At 48.2% G+C, this 5,613-nt stretch overlaps 1 protein-coding gene across 1 annotated transcript in view; it reads left to right on the top strand.

Annotated features, from left to right (window-relative positions):
• Window positions 1-470: 470 nt before the first annotated feature.
• FRMPD1 (FERM and PDZ domain containing 1) overlaps window positions 471-5,613 on the top strand; it is a 100,625-nt gene continuing 95,482 nt past the window's right edge. The window contains exon 1 of the mRNA XM_008587135.1: window positions 471-541. The gene's annotated coding sequence lies outside the window, so the exon portion shown is untranslated. The remainder of the gene's footprint in view (window positions 542-5,613) is intronic.

Below are 5,613 nucleotides of genomic sequence, written 5' to 3'. Positions count from 1 at the left end.
GGGGCCGCCCCTCGCCAAGAGCGTCAGCCCGCCAGGTCCGCGTCCGCGCGGGCGGCACCTCCTCTGCAGGTAAGGGCGAGGTCCTGGCGCCGCAAAGTTTTGGGGGGACCGCTGGTCCTCACACCCCGGGCCTGCGCCGCCGGGAGCTGCAGGCTGCCTGCCCCTCGGCCACCTCCGCGCCGCCCTCCGCCGTGCGCTCCGCCTGCACCACCGGCCTCGGCTGACATGCGCCCGCTTCCCGTCCTCGTGTCCCCACTCCTGGCGCGGGGGCGCGTCCTCGGACAGCTCAGGACATGCAACGGTTAAATCTTGACACAGTATCGATGTGTTGCTTAAGTTTCCGAGATCTGCATAGTGTAGTTAGTGGAAAGAGCTGCAAACTGGGAGGCGGGAGACCTGGGTTCAGGTGCAGCCGTGGCCAGCGCCAACTTTCCGAGTGACCTCAGACCAACCCTCCCTGCCCGATCTCGACGGCCACACCTGGATCAGGAGGGTTCACCAGGGACAATCAGCCGAAGCGCCATGCCTATATTGCTATTGTGTGAGTAGAGGGGCACCCCTAAGTGTCTGAGCTCCAGGGCTCATTGGAGGTGGAAAGGAACGCTGGGGCCCACAGAAGTCCATCCCGGGGGTCACGCCGCTAACCTGCAGCAGCTTTGGCTGAACTTTAGGAGGGCTATCGAGTCAACCTCTGGGAGTATAGAGTGCTCCTAGGGTTGGGAGTTTGGAGATATGGCTTTAGGTGGCTCCTCCGCTACCCACCGGCTGTGTAACCTTGGTCGAGTCCCCCACTGGTTTTGCTGCCTATAAAATAGGGTGGAAGTAGAGATGTTCGCTGAGGTCCTTCAGATGTAAGCTCTGGAGAAGTGGAACCTCTGGGTCTCTGCATTTAGGGTCAGTCTGGGTGGAGGCAATGTTTCACCAAGAATCCGTCTAGCACTTGTAAATGGACATTTAGAAAATAAAGGAGGTATTTGCAGTTTGCTTCGGGAGTCCCAAAATAGACATGGCAAGTATTGGTAAATGCTTGCCTTCCCTCCTTCAGTGCTTTGGACCATCATAAAATATTCAACAGCATAATGATTTGTTTTCAAAGTGGCTTATAGATCAGGAAGCGTTTCTGTTTGTGAGTTGATTATTTTTGTAAAAACCTCAAAATGGTTGGGAAAAAAGTAATGCACCATTCTAGGGGTCCTGACATAGAGGCCAGCATTTACTTGTTTCTAGTCTAAAGCAATGGTTGAGATGTTTTCCAATCAAGACCATTATAATCACTCCAAATCGGGCATCCTTTGGAGGGTGTTCAATGCGTTGGCTGAGAGTCCTATAGTTCTGCGAGTACATATTTTCCAGGACAGGGGAATTCTGGTGCAGCCCCAGCAAAATAAGCATGCGATAGTTAACTGGGACATGCTAGAAGTTGAACTTTGTTCTTTTACCCAATATCTTGTTCCCCTCGTGCTGCAATTAGTGTGTCCCCAGTGTGTGGGTGAAAGGCATTACTATGATAGGATTCTCATGGAAGTGATTTTATTATTTTATTTNGCTTTATGAAATCAGAGGGCTAGTGAGAGTGTGCTTTGTGACTGGAGCAGAGTTGTGGTATGTAAGTTTGCCTTTCCCAAATGATACTCTGTACTTGAGGTTAACTTTTCCACAGCCTTTTAGCTCTCAGATGCATACAAATGCCACCAGTCATTTCCCTCCTCATTCTCTAGTGATCCAGCAAGCACTTTCTCACTACTCATTTGGGGGAAACAAACATGAAAATTACCGACAGGCCCTTCCCTCAAGGAGCTCAGGTTCTAGTGAGCAATAAAGAGGGTTATACCACAGGGCATTCTGGGCTTTATCACCTGGCATCTCTCAGAACACTGAGGAGGGTGTATTCCAGTTGGAGAAACTGAAGAAGCCTGCACAACGAAGATGGAAGGAAGAAAGGATTTTAGCAGGTGGGAAGGAGTGGAAAGGCCATTTTTAGGTCAAGGAACTGGGATAAGTAAAGGCTTAGAGCTAGGAAAACACAGGACACAGATGAACAATGAATTTGGTGGAAGTACAAGAAAAGGCAGAACAGAGCAAAGGACAGTGGGAAGAGGTTCAGGAGGCTCTGAACCTGGGCTTGAATCTTCACTGGCTTTGGGACATTGGGCTTCCTGAGTCTGGCTTTTCTCATTTGTAAAAGGAGAGTGGTAATTACAAACCCACAAGATTAAATGAGATCATTTGTAAATGTGCCTAACAGGTTGTTTGCATATAATAGGTGTTTGATAAAAGTTGGTTCTTTTTATCAGTGCATTCATGGGTAAGCTCAATAAATGTTGCTAGGCACCATTGGAGTATATAAATGATGCTTTTGTTTTAGCATGTGCATTGACCCACCAGGATGGCGTTCCCATGACAATGTGATGTTTACTCAAGGTGCCTCCTGATTCAAGGGGCAGGGTCTTTTTGTTATTTGGAAGGTGCTCAGATCAGATACTGACATCAACAGTGGCCAGTGCCCTGTAAACACTGTTAGGTGGTGGGAGGCCACAGATGGGTTCGTGTGATGTTTACTCAAGGTGCCTCCTGATTCAAGGGGCAGGGTCTTTTTGTTATTTGGAAGGTGCTCAGATCAGATACATCAACAGTGGCCAGTGCCCTGTAAACACTGTTAGGTGGTGGGAGGCCACAGATGGGTTCATCAGAAGACTCCATCCCTGCCTCCCACAAGCTTATCACTATGTACTCAAGGACCCAGGTGGGGGGGATTTGACAGTCAGACACAGTTATAAATATATCAGCTTTGTTCATATATGCTGGGAACTGGGCACTGGCTTCCTTTTGCCTTAGTGTAGGATGCTGGGGATTTGCAGTGGTCAAAGAAGAATAGGACAGAAAGGTGAAGAACAGCATTGCAATGCCTTATGACTCTGTAGCACTATGCAGCATCCGCGGTCCTTCATTTATTCACTTGGCACCTAATATGTGCCAGAGAGTTCTAGGTGACTCAGGAATACATTGGAACAAAAGGCAAGGTCCCTGCCTTCCTAGAGTTTATATTCCAGTCAGAGAATCATAATAAACAAGTAAGTGCAGAAATAAGGTAATTACAGATTGTGCTAAGGGCCGGAAAAGAAATAAGCAGGTTAATGCGAAAGAAAGTAATGGGGGCTGGGGGCTCCATTTGAGGGTGGTCAGGGAAGGCTGGCCAGAGTCATTGAGAGCTACAGCAGAGAAGGAGCCAGTCATGCGTGGAGCTGGAGGAAGCCAGTGCAGCCCTATAAGAGGCAGCTTTGTGTATGAGAATGCAGACTCTGGGGCCACACTGCCTGCATTTGAACACTGGCCCCTCTGCTAAGTAAATATGTTCCACCATCAGGTTATTTGATTGTCTGGGCTTTCTTCATCTGTAAACTGGGGATATTAACAGTACCTACTTGATAGGGTTGTTGTGAGGATTAAATGAGTTGATATATGTAAAGTATTTAGAATAGTGCCAGGCTTTTAGTCAGCACCAAATAAAGTTGGGGGTGGGGGAAGACTGTTTCAGGCAACAGGAACAGCAAATGCAAAGGCCTGGAGTCCTGAAGGGGTTTGGTGCATTCCAGGGCTAGACAGGCTGTCTGCACAGGTGTTACCCCCTCAGTTATTGGGGAGACTACAGAGCAGGCTATGTGCCTTCAGTTCAAAGCTATGCTTCAGGAGTTTTGAAAAAAGGATCACCCAGCCACAGCACTCTCACTTGCAGGATCAGGCCCAGAGTGGTGTGGTGAGTTGCTGCTGCTGCTGCTTTGGGGACATGCCATGGTAGACCCTCTTCTACAGGATCTCTTTCCCTCCCTCCCTTCCTCTCTGTCCCTCCCTCTCCCTGCCTTTCTCCTCTCCTTCTCACTCACCTGAAATGGTTCCCCTAGAGGTGCTCATGGACATGTGAAGGGAAGGCCTGAGTGGGGCTGAGCCCCTGGTGCCAGCAGCCTGATACCAAAGCCTGGCCCTGCCTGCTCGCTGTGGGATACTCATGGACCGTCACCCTGCTGCCTCTCCCAGGCTGGACACGCTACAGCAGGGGAGGATAGTCGGCTATGACTTACCCCCTCCCTTGCTTGCTCCTTACTAAAATCCAGTCACCAAGCCCTGTTATTTTTACTTCCAAATTCTCTCTTGAACATGCCCCCATCTTTCCATTATCTCTCTCTGCATGTCAGCCTTCTGTCTTCTCTACCTAAAATGTGGCTCTGATCACATCATGCCCCTCCTCAGATACCTTCAGTGAGTCCTCTGTGATGGATACTGAAGTCCAGAGTCCTCAGCCTGGCAGACATGATGGGCTGTCTCTATCCCTTCTCTCAGACCCCTCTTCCCTCACCCTGTCGTCCACTCTTAACCCCCCACCCCACCCCCCAAGTCTCTAGGCTTTTACTCTTCCATCCGGCCCCTCTGCCTAGCATGTGCCTCAGCCATGGTGGTCTTGCCCATGCCTGAAGGCCAAGCTTAAATCCTCCTTCCCCTTGGAAGCTGTCTTCCTGATCCCCTTGTCCTAGGATTTCATCATCCCCTGATCTTCTGCTGTGCTTGGTACCTCTCACGGAGAAGCCGTTGCTGTCAGCCTTGAAGGATTTTGCGTGTGGTCACTTGTGCATGTGGCCGTTGGAAGCTGTCTTCCTGATCCCCTTGTCCTAGGATTTCATCATCCCCTGATCTTCTGCTGTGCTTGGTACCTCTCATGGAGAAGCCGTTGCTGTCAGCCTTGAAGGATTTTGCGTGTGGTCACTTGTGCATGTGGCCGTGGCCCATGAAAAGCCCCCCACTGGGAGAATAGGCATGATGTGCCTCTTTTCTCCACCCCACAGTCTTTTTCACAGAGCCTGTCCCTAGTGCAGACTTCATAATGTGTTTGCTGTACCAGATTGACAAAAGCCTATGATTTCATTTCCCAAAGGTCTGAAACGGTTTGAGTCAAGTTAGAATCAGGATGCTGATGCTTAGGGGCTGCATGTGGTCCTCAGCTGAACCCACTCGTAGTATTCTGATGCCTTGAAATGTAGGTCTTTCATTTGATGTACAGTTGATGCAACCTCAAAGATGAGTCTGAATTTTTGAATTTAGCTTTTCAGTATGGCCTATTTAAAATAAATATGCTATGTAAGATTTGAATCTTCAAGCTTTTGGCAATAATTGTTTATATTATAAAAGCATTCTTTACCATACCATATGATCTGGAATGGAAAGCTTTCAAATCTCAAACGTGCCTATGTACACCATTCAATGTATAAAATTTTGATTTATGCACAGCTGTTGTGGTTACACTTCTCCTCTATTCTAAGATATGCACCAAACTTAATACATGTTCATGACAGCAGCAGTAACACTGGCTTAAATTTGTTTTGGAAACTACACATTACATTATGCAGCTCTGCAAATATGAGGGGTTTTTTGTTCTTGTTTTTAAATTAGCTATCTGTCTGAAAGTGGGGAGCTACCCAACCCTTTTAATAAAAAAAACCCTCAAGAGAAAAACATATCAGCCCGATTTGGTGCTTGGCCTATTGATGGGAGGGCAATAGCCATTATTTTTGCTGAAGTGACACAGTGTTTTCAGGAACCCACCTGATGTTTGGAGACTTTTTT

Source organism: Galeopterus variegatus, unplaced genomic scaffold (assembly GCF_000696425.1).
Source record: "Galeopterus variegatus unplaced genomic scaffold, G_variegatus-3.0.2 Scaffold11, whole genome shotgun sequence".
Classification (NCBI taxonomy): domain Eukaryota; kingdom Metazoa; phylum Chordata; class Mammalia; order Dermoptera; family Cynocephalidae; genus Galeopterus; species Galeopterus variegatus.
Note: the sequence above shows the minus strand (reverse complement) of the source record. Positions and strands in the feature narration are given on the sequence as shown.